This window comes from Bos indicus x Bos taurus, chromosome 16, assembly GCF_003369695.1.
Source record: "Bos indicus x Bos taurus breed Angus x Brahman F1 hybrid chromosome 16, Bos_hybrid_MaternalHap_v2.0, whole genome shotgun sequence".
Lineage (NCBI taxonomy): Eukaryota > Metazoa > Chordata > Mammalia > Artiodactyla > Bovidae > Bos > Bos indicus x Bos taurus.
Window position 1 is genome coordinate 7,169,169 of NC_040091.1, and position 23,304 is coordinate 7,192,472.

Here is a 23,304-nt window from a genome sequence, read left to right on the forward strand (position 1 = left end):
TTTCTTCTCATTACTCCTTCAAATATAAATGTAAAGATTTATGGGGTAACTTCTTCTGAAGAGGAAAGTGTATGAGAAACATATATATATATATATATATATATATATATATATTAATTACAACAGACACACACACACACAGATGTGTAAAGTGAAAGAAAGGGAAAGTGAAGTCACTCAGTTGTGTCTGACTCTTTGCGAAGCTATGGACTGTAGCCTACCAGTTTCCACCGTCCATGGGATTTTCCAGGCAAGAATACTGGAGTGGGTTGCCATTTCCTTTATCCAGAGATCTTCCTGACCAGGCATTGAACCCAGGTCTACCGCATGCGGGCAGAAAGCTTTATCGTCTAAGCCACCAGGGATAGACAGATGTGTATATATATATTTATATATTCACACACACCAAATATATGAATTATCCCCTATATTTGAAGGTGATCTAGTTTGATAAAATTTTGATCCTAGCATTCTTTTTTTGTGATTTTTTTTAAAAAAATAAGTTTTATTGGAATGTGGTTTTTTCTTTTTTTTAATATAAATTTATTTATTTTTAATTGGAGGTTAATTACTTTACAATATTGTATTGGTTTTTGCCATACATCAAGATGAATCCGCCACAGGTATACATGTGGTTGCTTTTCAATGCTGTGTTAGTTTCTAATGTATAGCAACATGAATCAGCATACTTATACATACATCCCCTCCCTATTGTACTTCCTTGTTATTCAGCTCACCACAGAGTATTAAGTAGAGTTCCCTGTGCTGTACATAACATTCTTACTACTGATGTTTTTAAAAATTACATAAAATATTGCATTATATTACTACTGAGCAGTCTGATGCCTAGCCCAATCCTTGTCAGAGTCTCAGATGCAGTCCTTGGAATATCAGCCTGTTGTGTAAATTTGTGGGTGGAGAAACAGTTGCAGGCAAGACCCTAACTTGTACATATCTTTCTAGTTTCTGTACAAATGAGTGCCCAGTTTAAAAGACAGCTACATTTGTCATGAAACTCATAAAGATCATTTTTAATTACTTTTCATGTCCAGCTTCCCCAAAGGGCATTCCATTCACGGGACTGGAGAGATACTGATTCATGGTGACTTAGAAGGAAAAGGAAGAAGAAAGTTGAATGTCCACAGATGTGGAATTAGTTTAAGCCATATTCATCTTGTCTGATCATGACCTGTGAACACATGCCTAGGTGTCAAATATTGTGAAAGAAAAGAAGATCATAATTATCCTGGGGAACCAGAGGGAAATAAGAGGTCAATGGAAGCATTCCACACTATTCTTATTTAATGCATATTCAGTATTCATTGCAACACTGATGCATATTTTTCCGACCTAAAGACGTTCTTTTTGTGAACATTTTTTGTACTTAAGCCTTTACATAAGAGCAATTCTAGGGTATATACCTGGAAGTGGAGTTTTGGGATCATGTACAAGGGCATCTTAAACTTTCTCAGATATTAGCCAAATGTAATCTAAAGTACCGTAAAATATTTCTATTTATATGCCAGCAGTGTGTTAGAGTTTCCTTTACATTTTTATAAAAGAATAATATTTTAGACTATTTTAAATCAATAATTAATATGTGTATAGTAGCATCATTGGTCATTGTTCTTCAGTCGCTCAGTTGTGTCTGACTTTTTGCAACCCCGTGGACTGGCAGCACGCCAGGCTTCCCTGTCCTTCACCATCTCCCGTAGCTTACTAAAGCTCATGTCCATTGAGTTGATGATACCATCCAACCATCTTGTCCTCTGTCATCCCCTTCTCTCCTGCTTTCAATCTTTCCCAGCATCAGGGTCTTTTCTAAGGAGTCAGGTCTTCACATCATATGACCAAAGTATTGGAGCTTCAGCTTCAGCATCCGTCCCTCCAATGAATATTCAGGACAGATTTCCTTCAGGATTGACTAACTTGATATTTTTGAAGTCTCCAATGCCACCGTTCAAAAACATCAATTCTTCAGCACTCAGCCTTAAAAAATTAGTATTTTAGACTATTTTAAATCCATATTATAGGTGGACAAGGGTATCATATAATCTTTAAATTTGCATATTCCTGATCATCAATGTGATTGATTATTCTTTTGTTTTCTGACTATTTTGATTATTCTTCTGCAGATTACCTGCCAATCCAAATTTTTCATCAATTATGCTCTTGGTCTTTCCCTTTTTGTGTGTGCACATTGAATGTGTATCTTTGAGACTAACATTGGTGATTTAGTTACATTGCATATTTGTCATAGTATTTAAGGTCAATTTTTAAAAAATAAATTTTTTTCTTCTGTGTGTGTGTTTAAGTCACTCAGTCATGTCTGACTCTTGTGACCGCATGGACTGTAGCCTGCTGGGGTCTTCTGTCTATGAGATTCTCCAGGCAAAAATACTGGAGTGGGTTGCCATGCCCCTGCTCCAGGGCATCCTCCCAAACCAGGGATTGAACCTGGTCTTCCTGCACTGCAGGCAGATGCTTTACCATCTGAGCCACCAGGGAAGCCAGTGTTATTTTATATTTTAAATGTATAGCAGGTGGATTCCCCTTTTGTACATCTCTTTTTTCATTGGAATTATGTTTATTTTGGAGATTATTTAGGAAAAATAATTTATATCAGTGATATTGTTACTGTACACTATCACCTTTATTTTTGCATGAAGCACATTTTTCTTTAAACTTCAGTGTTACTTCTGAGCATTTTATAGTGGTATCTTAATATTTATGTGTTATATTATTCTTATGATTTTTCATTTTCTGATCACGTTTTTTGAGTTTTTAAATTCAGAATTTATAGAGAACTAACTTGGCATGTTTATTAATTAATTTATTTAATGAATCTTTTTATTCCTTAACACAATCTATCTATCTATCTATCTATCTATATATGTATATATAACCTTTTGGCCATACCAACTGGCATGTGGGATTTTAGTTACCCAACAAAAAACTGAACCTGTGCTGCTTCAGTGGAAGCTGAGAGACCTAACCACTGGATCTCCAGGGAAATCCCTACACCTGGCATGTTTTTAGTTTGCTTGTTTATTTAATTAATTTATTTTTTAATGAAGGATATTTGCTTTACAGAAATTGTTGGTTTCTGCCAAACATCACCATGAATCAGCCATAGGTATACATATGTCTTTGCCCTCTTGAAACTCCCTCCCATCTCCCTCCCTAAACCACCCCTCTAGGTTGATACAGAGCCCCTTTTTGAGTTCCCTGAGCCATCCAGCAAATTCCCATTGGCTATGTATTTTACACATGGTAATGTAAGTTACCATGTTACTCTCTCAATACATCCCAGCCTCTCCCTCCTCCCTTCTCCCATGTCCATAAGTCTGTTCTCTATGTCTGTGTCTCCATTGCTGCCCTGAAGATAATTTCATCAGTACGATCTTTCTAGATTCCATATATATGTGTTCAGTTCAGTTCAGTTCAGTTTTAGTTGCTCAGTCGTGTCCGACTCTTTGCGACCCCATAAATCGCAGCACGCCAGGCCTCCCTGTCCATCAGCAACTCCGGAGTTCACTCAGACTCACGTCCATTGAGTTGATGATGCCATCCAGCCGTCTCATCCTCTGTTGTCCCCTTCTCCTCCTGCCCCCAATCCCTCCCAGCATCAGACTCTTTTCCAATGAGTCACTCTTTGCATGAGGTGGCCAAAGTACTGGAGTTTCAGCTTTAGCATCATTCCTTCCAAAGAAATCCAGGACTGATCTCCTTTAGAATGGACTGATTGGATCTCCTTGCAGTCCAAGGGACTGTCAAGAGTCTTCTCCAACACCACAGTTCAAAAGCATCAATTCTTGGGTGCTCAGCTTTCTTAACAGTCCAACTCTCACATCCATCATGACCACTGGAAAAACATAGCCTTGACGAGACGACCTTTGTTGGCAAAGTAATGTCTCTGCTTTTGAATATGCTATCTAGGTTGGTCATAACTTTCCTTCCAAGGAGTAAGCGTTTTTTAATTTTATGGCTGCAATCACCATCTGCAGTGATTTTGGAGGCCCCCCAAAATAAAATCTGACACTGTTTCCACATCTATTCCCATTAAGTGATGGGACCAGATGCCACGATCTTCGTTTTCTGAATGTTGAGCTTTAAGCCAACTTTTTCACTCTCCTCTTTCACTTTCATCAAGAGGCTTTTTAATTCCTCTTCACTTTCTGCCAAAAAGGTGGTGTCATCTGCATATCTGAGGTTATTGATATTTTCTCCCGGCAATTTTGATTCCAGCTTGTGCTTCTTCCAGCCCAGCATTTCTCATGATGTACTCTACATATAAGTTAAATAAGCAGGGTGACAATATACTGCCTTGATGTACTCCTTTTTTTGTTTGGAACCACTCGTTTGTTCCATGTCCAGTTCTAACTGTGGCTTCCTCACCTGCATATAGGTTTCTCGAGGCAGGTCAGGTGGTCTGGTATTCCATCTCTTTCAGAATTTTCCACAGTTTATTGTGATCCACACAGTGTTAGGATACCATATTTATCTTTCTCTTCTGACTTGCTTCACTCTGTAATAGGCTCTAGGTTTATTCACCTCATTAGAAGGGACTGAAGTGTTCATTTTATGATGGAATAATATGTACCACAGCTTCTTTATCTATTCCATCTGTCGATAGACCATCTAGATTGTGTCCATGTTCTAGCTGTTGTAAATCGTACTGTAATGAACAGTGGGGTACATGTGTTTTTTTCAATTTCTCTAACCTGACATATTTTTAATAAGCTTTATTTGTGGTAAATAATAACTATAAAATAATAAAACTTATTCAGAGTTTCTTTTTACAAATATTTTTAACTCTGATGCAATATATATATTTGTGTGTGTATATATATGTATATAGCATAGTTAGAAAATGAACATTTACCAGTGATTTCAAGAACTACAAAAGTATTAATAGTATTGAATCTAGATGTTTTGATTTACTGTAGTTTAATTTCACTCTATTTTATTCCATAGTTTATACTCTTTTAAATGTAAGTTATGCTTTCAGATATAATTTTGAACATCTTTTCAGACTTATTTCAAGACTTTGAAATGTTGCTCTTTACAAATTAATTTTAATCAGAAATCATTTTTAGCTGTCAAACTTTGTTGGGATTTTCAGGATTGCATTTCTTATTGTTTTGTTTTACCTTTTGTTGAGAGTTCATTTTCAGCAAGAGCTTTTGGATATTTTTTTCTCTTTTCTTCTGTTTGGCATTTTGAAATTATGTAGCTCATAAGGAATTACAGCCTTAATTCATGTTTGAGCGAGTGAGTGCTGAGTCACTCAGTCGTGTCCAACTCTTTGTGTCCCCATGAACTGTGCCCACCAGGTTGCTCTGTCCATGGAATTTTCCAGGCAAGAGTACTGGAGTGTGCTGACATTTCCTCCTCCAGGGGATCTTCCCAGTCCAGAGAGATATGTTTAATAGTATTTAATTATTTTCCCGTTTTTTATTCACTGAGAGCAGTGGAAATATTGAACTCGAGTTATTAACCTGAGGTCTCCATAATCCTAACAGGTAAATTAGCATACCAACCAAGAAGGAGCAATACTCATGTGATAGACAAATTCCCTGTTCTCAGGAATTTATTTCATATATGAACCCAACTGTCTTTTTTCGCTTTCTTCATGTTCATAGTTGCTCTGATTTAAATAAAGGGCAACATCAAGGCTAGAAATAACTTGCTGTACTGGCCAGTTGTTTGGGCTGAGTTTCAAAACTGCTTCAGAATCAGGTAGAAAAAGCAATTTTCAATTATTCGAAATAAGTACAATATACCTTGACAATATAATAGGTAGACTAAACTGTATACAAAGGGTCATTCTATGTCATATTGCCTTCAAATTTATGATTTTGAGGAACCATCGAGAATTTTTATGTGGCATTAATGACATTTTAATCTATGCTCATTCATTTATTTAGATTAGAAAGTGTTATGTTTTCTAGTTTTGTGGATAACATCTCGATAACATTGCTTGTGTAATCATATGTACTAGTAAGTATAGTATATCAGCAACTTCATTTTTTAGTTTGAACTATTTCTGTTACATATATTTTATTTCTTTTTTCTTTTGGAAAAGTTACAGTGACATAAATATTAATTTACTTAAATTTACAAAATGCGTTATAGGAGCCCGAAAACCGGTGCCTCTCACTTTGGCCTATACAGACACGACTGGAAATTGAAATGCTATGAGGAACTGATATTCTTCGGGAAGACTCAGCTTATGCTTTTATCTATCATTAGTGTTTATGTGATAAGTGTATTCCGCTATTCATGAGTTCTGATGTTTGTTTCACAGTAAGAACTACCTAGTCAAATACCTTAGCTTTATGATTAAGAAAACAAGGATCAGACTTGTGACATTTGTTATAAACTGTCACAAGTTGGAATGCATTCTTAAGATGATAAAAATTTATAAGTAAATGGATACAATTCTTTGACATTAAGCTTTGTAAGACTGTACACTTAAGCTTAAACTGTAAAACTCCTACATTAACAGTTAAAAAGTATATTCAAGTTTAAGAAATGTGTTATAATTTTTTATAAATTTATTTATTTTAATTGGAGGTAATTACTTTACGATATTGTATTGGTTTTGCTTAACCTAATTATTTCTTACCTAATACAGTAGCCTGTAATTGGATTACTCCCATCAGATAATTCAGTTGTAAGAAAACATAATATAGCAATGGACTGGAATATATAATGGGCTGCTTCTATGTACTGTTCTGCTTAAGTGCATGCTGTCATGTTTGTGACACCAAGCACTGCCACCATCCAGGCTCTTCTGTCCGTGGAAGTTTCCAGCAAGAATACTGAAGTGAGTTACCACTTCCTCCTCCAGGGGATCTTCCTGACCTAGAGATCAAACCCAATTCTCCTGTGTCTCTTGCATTGGCAGGCAGATTCTTTACCCCGACCCACCTTAGAACTTTGTTCATTACTTCCTACAGTGCTGATCTATACAAAACAAATTACACACCTTCATTATCCTAAAACTAATGTCAGCCATGAAGTCTCCTGAATAACAACATTTAACTTTGTTAGGGAAATCAGGTGTGACGGCAATGCAGATTTTGGTTGATTATTGGTAAGCAATAAATAATAGCTTGTTTTATTTAGGTTAGGCTGTGTGACTTCAAAAAACAAAAGTTTTAAAAATATTCCATAAAATGGTTATTTTCTACGTTATATAGATGTTCTAAATAAATATTTTAGTCAGTACTTTATATATATCAGAAGATGGAATGTAAACAAAATGTCCACTTGAAGTAGAAGATTAACTATATTAATTTAGATCCACAAAATTTGTTTTCTAAGTGTGAATGATGTTATCCAATTTTATGTTTCTTTCTGGAAAATGAATTTCTTGTTTTAAAATGTGCTCTTGCATACGTGCCTTACTCCTTTTCAGAGAATTAACGTGGTTTGCATGATTTCTCAGACAGGGACTCTTGGTGTCTCTTTTTTCATCTGGACTGGTATGAGTCCTGACCTTTTGTAAGGTCTGTATGGACACAGGAATCTATAGAAAAGTACACTCTAGAGAAACACAAGTAATGTTCTGTTCTTCTTTGGTCACATTTCTGTCTTATATCAGAAAGTTTTGGTTCTTATTCTGATCAAAAAAAGTGATATTTATTATGTCTTATCAGTTATTTTTTATTTTTTACTATAAAAAGTACATTTAATTATACTTGCAAAGTTACTTGCTCACCTATTTTCTGTATTGAAATCTAATTCTGTAATTTCTTTTTTATATTTTCCCTTGTGTCCAGGAATAATAATAATTACATTTACACTCGTTAGATGTAGCAACTAGTTTAAACACACACACATAATTTATTCTTCACAACAGTTTTATGAAATAGATGTTATTACATCTCAGATTAGGAAGACAAGATAGGAAAAGGATGACTAACCACTCCTAGGATACAGACCAAAGTAAATGGTAAACTAAGGATTCATACTCAAGCAGCTAATTTCAGAGTTCATATCTTTTAAAATTTATTTTGTATCTCTCATAGCATTTTACTACTTTCTTCATTAAAATTATATGTAATATAAAATAAAACAAAGTGATTGTGCCAAACAACTGACAATGTACTCCAGTTCAGTTCAGTTCAGTCACTCAGTCATGTCTGACTCTTTGTGACCCCATCGACTGCAGCTTGCCAGGCTTCCCTGTCCATCACCACCTCCCAGAGTTTGCTCAAGCTCATGTCCATCGAGTCGGTGATGGCAGTGGCACTGAACAACCTCTCTATCTGCCAGTAATGCTTCGAGCTCCATTAGATCTGCTGACCCATGGGACTTAAGTGGCAGAGCAGTTGCAGCTGGTGCCCCTGGGCTTCCTGTCTGCTGCAGTCTTCCTGTCTGACTGCTGCCTGTAGACATTAAGCTTCAGCTCGGTGTTGAATATTCTCTGAGTCTTAATGAATATTGCTTTGTAAACATGAGTAGAAATAGGATGTTTAAATTATTTTGCATCTTCTTATTTATTTTTCTATGCCTGTTCATCATGAGCAAGATATTCTGACCTACCAAGGCACAGAGTCAGGCATGTATGACAGTGCTCCATTATCAAATGGAAGTGGGGATGAAGGAGACAGGGCTTGAGCAGGGCTGAGGAAAAGTAGCTTGTGTGAAGGAAGTAGCTCACATGTCCATGGCTCCAACTCATATATCACATTCTTGAAGCCCAATAAAGAGAGTACTGTGGGATATAAAGAGACCACCCAAGCTGACAGCTGTGGCCACCTAATTTCTGTCTGGGGGTACCTCTAAAGGACAGGGCTGAATGGAGGACTCGACCAGGAGACTTGTAACAGAGCATGGCCAAGAGCAAACCTCAGCACAGCCGTACCTGTGAGCTATTACTCTGCACCCTGTTACCAGGCAACAAGTCCTGTTCAGCAGTTTGCAATGGGTTCCTCTCCTCAAGGAAGCAACTGACAGTGAGTGACCATTAGTGGGAACATTCAGGCAAGGTCAGTGGGCAGGGGTTGTCACATGGACAGTGAAGTAAGAGTCAATCCTGGCCCTCCCCTCCAGGGTGCTCCAGTTAATCCAGCCTCAGACCAGCGGTGACCTGGGGACCCAGGAGATGTATGGAGGGCTGCGTCCTGTTAACCTCCAGAGCCCTCACTGTGGCCCCTACTGGCTGGGCCCAGGCCTTGAGGAGGCAGTGACCCTCTCCCCGCCTCTGCCACCTCCTGGCAGCACCGTCTGCCTGGGATGCCATCTGCAAGACCTGCTCCCACACCCTCCACCACATGGCCGGCCTGAGGAGCCTGAGCGCCATTTGGGTCGGCACCTGGCTCCCTCAGTGACGACGGCTGAGAAAGGTCTGAGGACCCAGCACTTAGGGCGCTGGCAGCTGAGCTCTGACTCTGCCAGGACTGGACCCTGGAGGGTAAGTCGTGCCTCAGGACCTGCCCCTTTCTTGTCAGAGCAGAGACTAACTGAGATATTTACAGGAACAGTTACCTGACCATGACCTGACCCCCAGAACAAGGGCTCTGACACCAAGATGTTTAAACAACTCACCACGCTCCTACCTCAGATTTCTAGGAAAGGGCTTCACTGAGAGCTTTCAGGGAGTTTTGGGGTTTTTAAGGCATGAGCCACTCCTCTCCTTCCAGGGCCCTCAGTACATCTTTCTGGGCTCCACACTGTGACCTTCTGTTCTTGTTTAGCCTCCCTGTAAGTTGGGCATAGGGACTTGTTTTCAGTAAAAGGCAGAGCTTCAGACAGAGTAATTGCCTGTTTGCTTTTGCCTATAAGGAGAAATGCCAAATGACCAGCTCAGTACCAATTCATGAAATGTGGCCAATGGTTTTGGTGGAAATGATCAGGGCACAATTGTAAGATTCATGGGAAAAAAGTCCTGAAGATGGTATGTAGATAAGATGTCTTTGGAAACAGGATAGGAAGATATTCGTGGTTCCTTGTGAATTAGTAAAAAGAAAACAAAACAAACAAACAAAAACAGAGGGGCTTTAGCAATCAAGTGATAAGACGGCCTCTACTATGAATGTCTGTGAGCATCCTGCTCAGCCATCTCTGTCTTTGCTCAGTGATTCATGTTAACAAAGCAGCCGTGGTGGACAAGGATGGGATCAGCATGAGCTTAGCAATGCTGAATTCCACCCCCAATGCTGGCCTGGCTGTAGACTCTGTTGAGTGTCCATATCCCACAACGGAGACTGACCCTGAGTTCTCTGAGGTGATCAGCCAGCTACCTGGTGGCTGGCTGACTGCATTAAATCCCTTTCTTTATCGAATTGGGTAACATCTTGCTTTTCCTGGAAAATACACTCACTCAGAAAATGAATTTGCTTTCCTTGTCCACAGTGCTTCCCCTGAGACTACCATGACTGCTATATCCACCGTCATAGTTTCCCACACAGCTTTGCTTCTGAACTAATCCTGCAGAATTCCCTTTCTAGTGAGTTCTACATCGGGTAGGCTGCAGGAGCTACACTCCTGTGAAACTTCAAGGAGGCTTTGAAATAACTATTTTATATTGCACACACACACCTCCTAATGACCTAGTTACGCACTCATCTTTGGCACTGCTGTGTAGGAATTTTGAAGCTGCAATTAAATTGATTTAATGGATCAGACCTAAGCAGTCAATTTTATTAAAAGATATATCATCTTGGGTGGGCCAAATTTAATTAATCAAAAGGCCTTTAAAAGAGGGTGTGGGCATGTTTAGTTGCTAAGATGTGTCTGAGTCTTTTGTGACCCCATGGATGGAAGCCCACCAGGCTCCTCTGTTCATGGGGTTTCCCAGCCAAGAATCCTGAAGCGGATTGTTGTTTCCTTTTCCAGGGCATCTTTCCTGATGCAGGGATCAAACCCAGGTCTCCTGCATTAGCAAATGGCTTCCGTAGCATTGAGCCACATGGGAAATTCTGTTAAAAAAAGGGTAAACCCTTTCCATGCCCAGAGTTTCCACTCATGATTTTTTTTTCATTTTTTAAAAATTATATTTTATTTTTAAACTTTACATAATTGTATTAGTTTTGCCAAATTTCAAAATGAATCCATCACAGGTATACATGTGCTCCCCATCCTGAACCCTCCTCCCTCCTCCCTCCCCATACCATCCCTCTGGGTGGTCCCAGTGCACCAGCCCCAAGCATCCAGTATCGTGCATTGAACCTGGACTGGGATCTCATTTCATACATGATATTTTACATGTTTCAATGCCATTCTCCCAAATCTTTCCCACCCTCTCCCTCTCCCACAGAGTCCATAAGACTGTTTCATACATCAGTGTCTCTTTTGCTGTCTCATACACAGGTTATTGTTACCATCTTTCTAAATTCCATATATATGCGTTAGTATACTGGATTGGTGTTTTTCCTTCTGGCTTACTTCACTCTGTATAATAGGCTCCAGTTTCATCCACCTCATTAGAACTGATTCAAATGAATTATTTTTAATGGCTGAGTAATACTCCATTGTGTATATGTACCACAGCTTTCTTATCCATTCATCTGCTGATGGACATCTAGGTTGCTTCCATGTCCTGGCTATTATAACAGTGCTGCGATGAACACTGGGGTACACGTGTCTCTCTCCCTTCTGGTTTCCTCAGTGTGTATGCCCAGCAGTGGGATTGCTGGATCATAAGGCAGTTCTATTTCCAGTTTTCTAAGGAATCTCCACACTGTTCTCCACAGTGGCTCTACTAGTTTGCATTCCAACCAACAGTGTAAGAGGGTGCCCTTTTCTCCACACCCTCTCCAACATTTATTATTTGTATACTTTTGGATCGCAGCCATTCTGACTGGTGTGAAATGGTACCTCATAGTGGTCTTGATTTGCATTTCTCTGATAATGAGTGATGTTGAGCATCTTTTCATGTGTTTGTTAGCCATCTGTATGTCTTCTTTGGAGAAATGTCTATTTAGTTCTTTGGCCCATTTTTTGATTGGGTCATTTATTTTTCTGGAATTGAGCTTTAGGAGTTGCTTGTATATTTTTGAGATTAGTTGTCTGTTGCTTCATTCGCTATTATTTTCTCCCATTCTGAAGCCTGTCTTTTCAACTTGCTTATAGTTTCCTTTGTTGTGCAGAAGCTTTTAAGTTTAATTAGGTCCCATTTGTTTATTTTTTGCTTTTATTTCCAGTATCTGGGAGGTGGGTCTTAGAGGATCCTGCTTTGATGTATGTCAGAGAGTGTTTTGCCTATGTTCTCCTCTAGTAGTTTTATAGGTTCTGGTCTTACATTGAGATCTTTAATCCATTTTGAGTTTATTTTTGTGTATGGTGTTAGAAAGTGTTCTCATTTCATTCTTTTAACAAGTGGTTGACCAGATTTCCCAGCACCACTTGTTGAAGAGATTGTCTTTAATCCATTGTATATTCTTGCCTCCTTTGTCAAAGATAAGGTGTCCATATGTGCATGGATTTATCTCTGTGCTTTCTATTTTGTTCCATTAATCTATATTTCTGTCTTTGTGCCAGTACCATCCTGTCTTGATGACTGTGGCTTTGTAGTAGACCCTGAAGTCAGGCAGGTTGATTCCTCCAGTTCCATTCTTCTTTCTCATGATAGCTTTGGCTATCGAGGTTTTTTGTATTTCCATACAAATTGTGAAATTATTTGTTCTAGCTCTGTGAAGAATACCGTTGGTAGCTTGATAGGGATTGCACTGAATCTATAAATTGCTTTGGATAGTGTACTCATTTTCAGTATATTGGTTCTTCCAATCCATGAACATGGTATATTTCTCCATCTATTAGTGTCCTCTTTGATTTCTTTCACCAGTGTTTTTATAGTTTTCTATATATAGGTCTTTAGTTTCTTAGGTAGATATATTCCTAAGTATTTTATTCTTTTCGTTGCAATGGTGAATGGAGTTGTTTCCTTAATTTCTCTTTCTATTTTCTCATTATTAGTGTATAGGAATGCAAGGGATTTCTGTGAAAGTGAAGGGCTGGAAAAAGATTTTCCATGCCAATAGGGACCAAAAGAAATCAGGAGTAGCAATACTCATATCAGATAAATAGACTTTAAAACAAAGGCTGTGAAAAGAGACAAAGAAGGTCACTACATAATGATCAAAGGATCAATCCAAGAAGAAGAAATAACAATTTTATATATATATATATATATATATATATATATATGCAACCAACACAGGAGCACCGCAATATGTAAGAAAATACTAACAAGTATGAAAGAAGAAATTAACAATAACACAATACAGTGGGAGACTTTAATACCCCGCTCACACCTATGGATAGATCAACTAAACAGAAAATTAACAAGGAAACACAAACTTTAAATGATACAATAGACCAGTTAGACCTAATTGATATCTGTAGGACATTTCATCCCAAAACAATGAATTTCACCTTTTTCTCAAGTGCACACGGAACCTTCTCCAGGATAGATCACATCCTGGGCCATAAATCTATCCTTGGTAAATTCAGAAAAATTGAAATCATTCCAAGCATCTTTTCTGACCACAATGCAGTAGATTAGATCTCAAGTACAGGAGAAAAACTATTAAAAATTTCAATATGGAGGCTGAACAACATGCTGCTGAATAACCAACAAATCACAGAAGAAATCAAAAAAAGAAATAATTTGCATAGAAACTAATGAAAATGAAAACACAACAACCCAAACCTGTAGGACACTGTAAAAGCAGTGCTAAGGGGAAAGTTCATAAAAATACAGGCATACCTCAAGAAACAAGAAAAAAGTCAAATAATCTAACTCTACACCTAAAGCAACTAGAAAAGGAAGAAATGAAGAACCCCAGGGTTAGTAGAAGGAAAGAAATCTTAAATATTACGGCAGAAATAAATGCAAAAGAAACAAAAGAGATCATAGCAAAAATCAACAAAGCCAAAAGCTGGTTCTTTGAAAGGATAAATAAAATTGACACACCATTAGCCAGACTCATCAAGAAACAAAGGGAGAAAAATCAAATCATAAAATCAGAAATGAAAATGGAGAGATCACAACAGACAACACAGAAATACAAAGGATCATAAGAGACTACTATCAGCAATTATATGGCAATAAAATGGACAACATGGAAGAAATGGACAAATTCGTAGAAAAGTACAACTTTCCAAAACTGGACCAGGAAGAAATAGAAAATCTTAATAGACCCATCACAAGCATGGAGATTGAAACTGTAATCAGAAATCTTCCAGCAAAGAAAAGCCCAGGTCCAGACGGCTTCACAGCTGAATTCTACCAAAAATTTAGAGAAGAGCTAACACTATCCTACTCAGACTCTTCCAGAATATTGCAGAGGAAGGTAAACTTCCAAACGCATTCTATGAGGCCACCATCACCCTAATGCCAAAACCTGACAAAGATGCCACACAAAAAAGAAAACTGCAGGCCAATATCACTGATGAACATAGATGCAAAAATCCTTAACAAAATTCTAGCAAGCAGAATCCAACAACACATTAAAAAGATCATACACCATGACCAAGTGGGCTTTATCCCAGGGATGCAAGGATTCTTCAATATCCGCAAATCAATCAATGAAATACACCACATTAACAAACTGAAAAATTAAAGCCATATAATTATCTCAATAGATGCAGAGAAAGCCTTTGACAGAATTCAATATCCATGTATGATAAAAACTCTCCAGAAAGCAGGAATAGAAAGAACATATATCAACATAATAAAAGCTATATATGACAAACCCACAGCAAACATTATCCTCAATGGTGAAAAATTGAAAGCATTTCCTCTAAAGTCAGGAACAAGACAAGGGTGCCCACTTTCACCATTACTATTCAACATAAGTTTGGAAGTTTTGGCCACAGCAATCAGAGCAGAAAAAGAAATAAAAGGAATCCAAATTGGAAAAGAAGTAGTAAAACTCTCACTGTTTGCAGATGACATGATCCTCTACATAGAAAACCCTAAAGACTCCACCAGAAAATTACTAGAACTAATCAATGAATATAGTACAGTTGCAGGATATAAAATCAACACAGGAATTAATATTTAACTTTTATTGAAATATAGTTGATTTGCAATGTTGTGTTAATTTCAGGTATACAGCAAAGTGATTCATTTTTACATATATATTTCTGTATCTTCATACGTATCTGTGCGCTTCCCTGGGCTTTCCTTCTCAAGTAAAGAATCCGCCTGCCAATACAGGAGATGAGGATTCAAGTCCTGGGTGGGAAGGTGCCCTGGAGAAAGAAATGGTAACCACTGGTAACCACTAGTTTGGTCTCTCTATCTATAGAGGATGAGATGGCTGGATGGCATCACTGACTTGATGGACGTGAGTCTCAGTGAACTCCGGAAGTTGGTGATGGACAGGGAGGCCTGGCGTGCTGCGATTCATGGGGTCGCAAAGAGTCAGACAGGACTGAGAGACTGATCTGATCTGATCTGATCTGTGAGTCTGCTTCTTTTTTGTCACATTCACCTAGTTTGTTGTGTTACTGATATTCCACACATAAGGGATATCATTCAGTATCTGTCTTTCTCTGATTTATTTCAATGAGCATACTGCTACTGCTACTGCTAAGTCGCTTCAGTTGTGTCCGACTCTGTGCGACCCCATAGACGGCAGCCCACCAGGCTCCCCCGTCCCTGGGATTCTCCAGGCAAGAACACTGGAGTGGGTTGCCATTTCCTTCTCCAATGCATGAAAGTGAGAAGTTAAAGTGAAATCGCTCAGTCGTGTCCAACTCTTAGTGAACCCATGGACTGCTGTCTACCAGGGTCCTCCATCAATGGGATTTTCCAGGCAAGAGTACTGGAGTGGGGTGCCACTGCCTTCTCCTCACTGAGCATAATACCTTCCAAATCTATCCATGTTGCTACAAATGGCATATTTTAATTTTTATGGATGAGTAGTATTCTTTCTATTGTATGTCTGTGAATATAGATACACACACACACACACACACATATACACACACACACACACACATAACATCTTCTTTATGCACTCATTGGCTGCTGGATACTTAGGTTACTTTCATATCTTGGCAACTGTAAATAATACTGCTTTAAACAGTGGGCTTCATGTACTTTTTTGAAATAGTGGTTTGGTTTTCTTCAAATATATACTCAGGAGTAGAACTGCTAGATCATATGGTAGCTCTATTTTTATTTTGTTGAGGAACGTTTATACTGTTTCCTGTAGTGTCTGTTGCAATTTACATACCCACCAACAGTGTGGGAGGGTTCACTTTTCTCAGTATCCTCACCAACATTTGTTTTTTGTATACCTCATTGTTTGTTTTTTTAATCTGCATTTCCCTGATGATGAATGATGCTGAGCATCTTTTCATGTGTTTCTATTGAGTATTTTTAAACTGATATGTACAGGTATAAATCTTAACACCTATACAATTTCTTTTATGTTTCACCCACTTAGATGTGGGTCTAGGCCCTTTCCTTTAACAAGAGTTGATACAGAGTGATGAGGGCTTACTTACCACTGACAGATGTCCTGGAAATAACACTGTGCAATGTCCACAGTTAAGCCTGAAAAGGCCATGAGCCACTCAGGTCTATCTCCTGTTTGAGCCCTCCACCACCCACAGTGAGCTCTGCGGTTCTGCCTTCTAGGAGGAAGCCCAGGCCTCGTGGGGAGGCTTACTGAAGCTCGGCCAGCATACCCAGGTTCAACTGCAGACCTGACAGTGACGTCACCTCCAGAGGAGTCCAGCTCCTAGTGTCAGTATCAACCCCAACTGGTGAGTCTCCTCTCCTGAGATCCCAACATCCTAGAGCAGAAATAGCCATCCCCACTGCACCCTAACTGGATTCCTCACCTTGGGACCAAAGTGGGTGTCACATGCCATGACATGGGGCTTAGTTTATAAAAATATTTTATATTAAAAGCAACAAGAAAAACACACTTGTGGACAATTCACAGGTTACAATAGAACGTACATTAAAATCTGTTTCCTTCATTTCCTATTCTGTAGCCTTCTAGATGTTGTCTCTGGAAGTAATGTTATTTTTTCCAGACTTATTAATGGAACTATCAGATAGTGCTGACACTGACGTGCATGTTTCTAAGAACTTTACCTACATTTACTCATTTGGTCTTCATTCACCATGAGTTCTCAGATGGTAGCTGGAAGGGAATTCTTCTGCTTCATTCTGATTTCCTTCCAAAACTGGGTGTCTGAACTGCTGTCCTTTACTCCTTTTTGAATTATATTCCTCCAGTATATTTGAAAATACAGTCTCTAGGGATTTTCCTGGCAGTCTAGTGGTTAGGATTTCCCCTTCCAAAGTAAGGGGATTGGGTTGTGGGTTCAATCTCTAGTCGGGAGCTAAGATCCCACATGCCTGGGAGCCAAAAATCCGAAAATGTAAAAAACAACTAAGCAACATTGTAACAAATTCAATACATAGTTTAAAAATCTTATTAAAAAAGAAATAGATTCCCTAATTCTTTGTTTTAAATTTTATTCCTGTTTCCTTATTTATAACCACACACACACACACACACAAGGACACACACACATTTTCCATCAAGCTGGGAAGCACTAAAATTGTTCATTTAGAATAACAATATTACCTGTTATTTTCCACCATTGCTTCATATCTCAGTTGGGTAATCCTTGGAAATAATTTGACACCATCTTAATTATTGTTTTATTTCATCAAGGACCCACTTAGTCTGTTAGTTCAGATATTTGGAGGTGAGGTGAGTCAGCAATGAAGGGCTTCCCTGGTGGCTCACACAATAAAGAATCTACCTTCAGTGCAAGAGACACAGGTTCAATCCCTGGGTTGGGAAGACCCCTGGAGAGGGGAATGGCTACCCATTCCAGTATTCTTGCCTGGAGAATCCCATGGACAGAGAGACTGGCTGGCTACAGTCCACTGAGATGCAAAGAGCCCAACATGGTTGAGTGACTGACACTTTCACCTTTTTTTTTTTTTTCAGTAACAATAAGGCTTTGTACTCCACCTGGCCTTGCCAGATGGCTCAATGTAAAGAATCTGCCTCCCAGTGCAGGAGACACAGGAGACATGAGTTCCATCCCTGGGTTGGGAAGATCCCTTGGAAAGGAAATGGCAACTCACTCCAGTATTCTTGCCTTGAAAATCCCATGGACAGAGGAACCTGACAGGCTACAGTCCATGGGGTTTCAAAGACTCAGATGCTATTGAACACAGAGGTACATACACACAATATGGGATTCCATACCTTGTAAGGGCACCTAATTTGTTTTAAATGGGGCAACTTTTGGAGAAGGAAATGGCAACCCACTCCAGTATTCTTTTTTTTTTTTTTTTACTTTACAACATTGTATTGGTTTTGCCATACATCAACATGCATCCGCCATGGGTGTACACGTGATCCTATCCTGAACCCCCCTCCTACCTCCCTCCCCAAACCATCCCTCCGGGTCATCCCAATGCACCAGCCCCAAGCCTCCTGTATCCTGCACTGAACCTGGACTGGCGATTCATTTCTTATATGATATTATACATGTTTTAATGCCATTCTCCCAAATCATCCCCCCCACTCCCTCTCCCACAGAGTCCAAAAGACTGTTCTATACATCTGTGTCTCTTAGCCACTCCACTATTCTTGCCTGGAATATCCCATGGACGGAGGAGCCTGGTAGGCTACAGTCCATGTGGTCGCAAAGAGTTGGACATGACTGAGTGACTTCACTTCTACTTTTTCATCTTTCTCTTAAAGTTTTCACTTCTGTGTTTTAGGGGGCTGGTCACTTATCATCCTATAGCCACTGTTCATGACCATGAGAATGGGGAGCGATTAGGTGTTGAATTATGACCCAGAACATACATTTAATCCTAGAGTATTGGGTTGTCTAAAATTCTTCATGTAGAAAAACAATACACTTTAACCTAACCTACAGCTGAAAACACAGTGAATTGTTTTTTGTTACTTGTTCAGTGAATAGCCAGGCTTTACACACAATAACAGATAAATTGTTAAATGAATTGGCAGAGATTGAGAGATAAGTAAGTCTGTACATGTAGGTGCATACGAAGAAAAGGAAGTAATATATGTAGAGAAGGAGAGAAAGATTTACATAATTTGATAAGTATATGCATTTTACAATAAGAATATGACATTTTGCAGTTGAATTTCAATGCTGCTTTTTATTTCAACTGGAACATATTTTAAATTATTTGATCTAGAAATATCTGGTTACTTAGAAATCTTAGAAATGATTGGAAATGATATATGTACAGGAATAGAATTCATTTTCTTGTCAACAAGTTAACCTTGTTCCTCTTCACCCTGAGATGTTCACAAACAACTATATTTGGGGGGCAGGCCTTTTTCTCTCATATACATTATTTTCTTAATCAGAGAGGAATCTGTGAACCTAGGATTCAGTTTTTGAAATAAAATATTTACTTTGAAAAGCCCAGTTTGTCCATAGAAACACAGTTTCTGGACAGTAGCAATTGGACTCATCCTGTGCAGAGTCCAGTTCACTCTGAAAGTTGTGATGAATCGTCTCCACTGTAATGTGATAATGCACATTCTGCACCAGGTGTCGCTTTGTGAGCTGAGAGGTTCACATATGGTGTCAAGTGAGAAGAGCTCACCTTCAACCTTGAGAGTGAAAATGGGCATCCTGAACTATTGTTCTGGAGGTAGGTTCCTACTGATCCTCTGTAGGCTTTTTCTTCAAATGGGCTGGTTAACTGTTACTGAATTTTTGTCCTTATTTTTTTTTTTTTCATTTCCATCACATTAGAGAGATATAAATGTATTTTATAGTTTTGTTTTATTCTTTAATTTATATTTTTTGTCCTGCTGTCAGATGGCCGCCTTAAATATCTTCCTAAATTAGAAAAATGTACAATTGCCTAGTGACAGTTTTGTACACACTCTTCCATAAAAAAAATGGAAAGAACAGAAACAGGAGAACCATGAGGTCTCCCCGACAATGGACATTGCACGAAAAGGGAATGACAGCTCATCAGACAGGAGGGTCATAGGTCTCTATCATTGAAAGCTGACATGCATTTTAGCGTTTCTTTTTCCCATCTGTTAGGTTATCACTGGTTAATATGCAGAAGCTGTACCTCATTTCTTTCCTGCTCCTCTCCTTTGCTCCCCTTCATCCAGCAAAGAGAATGATTCAATGGCAGCTCAGTCCATAGTTACTAACCTCCCACATGCATACACTTCACCTTGTGTCCCCATCAAAAAAAAGAAAAACAGAACACTGAGGGATTGGTGAGCAGCCTCACCAGTGTCCTGACAGCTACTCTGTGTCTCACTAGTTCCCAGGAGGACCTGGTGGAGAACCCCCCCTTAGGGATGGAATGAGGAACAAGAACTGAGTACCCTGAAGGTATGGTCACCTCTCTTTATCTGGGATAAGACCTTTGCTTCACTTCTTTCTTTATTATTCAGCCGAATACAATTATAGTCGTCTGACAATGTACATTATCACTGATACATACAGTTTACTTTGTTGCTGGAATATTGAGGGTATATCTGTTACCAACACAGACCTGATTTAAAAGGACATTTTAAAATGAAAGCATGTTACTACTGTATAACAGTAGGTACTTTCCTCAGCAGAAGTTTTTCCTCCTTGAAAAGAATTTTGTAATTGTTGGTCAAACGGAAACTGAGAGATCTTATGTGAAGTAGGAAACACTTTTCAACAGGGGAGCCTTTCTATTTTCTTTTGGGGCCATTGACTTAAGGAGTTTTAGTTTTCTGAGAAGAAAAGTCAGAGAAAAGAAGACTTAGTGCAGAGAATAAAAGACGCTGACACCCTCACACTGTTTTCTTGTCTGTCATCACAGGTTTATGAAACAGCCAAGGAGATTTCTTCATATTCAGGTATATACATCCCTCTGTTCAGATACAATCTAATTGATGAAGGTGGGTCTCTTTGCTGCCTCAAGTTGGGGAGGAGCCCTGAATTTGGGTTCCTACAGGTGGTGAGACCAACAGATTGATATCCCAGGAAAATGTGCTGGCCCAGTTCTAGTGTCTCCAGAAGCAGCTGTATCATTTAGATGGTGTGGGATTGTGTGAAGGAGGGTGTTTGGAGGTGGGGCTGTGTGAACCCACATAGTATGATTGTGAATCTGCCTATCTGTGTATTTCCTCAGGAGATATTTCCTTTTAGACAATAAAGCTGTCAGTGTTCTTTGCAAAAAAGTCTCATTAACACTGCACAGTCTCTGTGCATTCCCTCTTATGCCATCAACATAGCTCTTCCCCAGGTTCGGTTCGTGTTCCCTTTAGTTGGCTGGAGATGGTGCAGAGATCGATGATCTCAGCTTTTGATATCTTAAGTGGAAAAGATAAACTGAAAACCCAGGGCTGGGTCTAAGTATGAATGCTCTTGACCCCTGACCTGCCCATGTCAGTGAGATGAGTGACCCTCAGTCAAGGAGCAAGGGGTCCCTGCTCCATGTCCATACCTGGAAGTATTAGTAGCTCCAGAGTTCCAGACCCTGCCCTTCATTATAAGGTGGTCTCTGTGGTCGCAGAACCCAGGGCAGCTACTGGGGGGATTAATGGCTGACTTCGGCACAGTCATTAGTGTGAAAGTTATCTCTGGACCCTCATCCTTCTATCAGCTCACAGAGAGTTGTGTAGCTTCATGTAGACAATACAGGTCACATCCATCAGTGCAGGTGTCAGATTAACTAGGGCACAAACAGATAAGAATCAGGAAGATGTGTTATTGTATTGGGTAACATTACCATAAGTCTTTCAATTGATGAAACCCTGCAGCACACACCCAAGGGATAATGGCAACTAAGAACTCAAAGTGAAACTTGATTGTTAGCTTGGTGACCATGACTCTTGTTGAAAATCCCCTATCTGTGTGGTTTAGAGGTGTTTAGTGCTTACTCTGTGCTTTTTCTAAGGTGTTGTCCCACTAAACATATGGCCCCTGTGAGTATGGACAGCAGCTGACTCAGTGGACATCCACATACTGTATAGAAAACAAATATTTATAGAAAAATATGGTATTGTTGATAGTAGCTGTATAGGAATTCTGTATTATCAAAACTTGTATATCTGATATTCTTTAAGACAAGTGATTAGTGAATTAATAGAATAGCATATTTCGCTCAGGTTTGAATTCAGTCCTCTAACAGAGTTTACTTTTAATCAAGTACAAAGTCTCATAGAAAACATGATGTAGTAGAAGCACCTGTGGATCCTGGAGGAAGAATGATCTGGGAAAAATCAAGAGACAGTGACAATTTAGCAGGAGCTCAAAATAAGCAGGAGGAGTCATAGGTCTGTTTCATTGAACAGTAGCATTCATTTTAGAGTTTTCCTTTTATTAGACTGAATATTTCCTTTTTATTAGGTTTCTCTTAGCTAGAGGGCAAAGCTCTGTTTCCATTTCCTTCCTCCTCTCCTTTGCTTTCCTTTCTCCTCTGAAGAGAATGCTGCTGCTAAGTCGCTTCAGTCGTGTCCGACTCTGTGTGACCCCAAAGACGGCAGCCCATCAGGCTCCACGGTCCCTGGGATTCTCCAGGCAAGAACACTGGAGCAGGTTGCCATTTCCTTCTCCGATGCATGAAAGTGAAAACTGAAAGTGAAGTCACTCAGTCGTGTCCGACTCTTAGCGACCCCATGGACTGCAGCCTACCAGGCTCCTCCGTGCATGGGATTTTCCAGGCAAGAGCAATGGAGTGGGGTGCAATTGCCTTCTCCTCTGAAGAGAATGGATGAACACGAATTCAGCTCATACTCATTAACCTCCCACAGCCATGCACACCGCCCCATGTCTACACGAAGAGAAAACCCCTTGAATGTTTGCAAAGCAGCCTCACCAGTGTTGTAACAGCTATTCTATGTCCCTCTAGATCTAACTGAGGACCTGTCAGTCAATCCACGTTTGACAGGACAGAAGAGACTCCGTATATCTCCAAGGCAAGCTGTTTTTTTTTTTTTTTTTCCTGGACTGAGACAGAAATATTGTTTCATTTCTCTTTCAGTAAAATTAAGTTATGAGTCTTTGAGGGTGTTTGTTCCAGTTAGAGATGATTCCCTTGGTTGAGATAATGTGGAGTGAGTCTTTTACGGACTCATGATGCCTCAGTCCACAGGATATTGAAATTGCTAGCATCCATTACACCCTGTAGAGTACAGAGTTCTCTCTCCTGCAGCAACATTTCCCCTAGGAAAAGAATTCTGCAATTTCCAACGCAAATGGACTTGGAAGTTCCATCCTCCAGGCACAGGTCTTGCCTTTCATCCTGACATCCTGAGCACCAGTGCTCTGATCTTGCTGGGTTCCCTGGACTCCACCACTGCTCCTCAT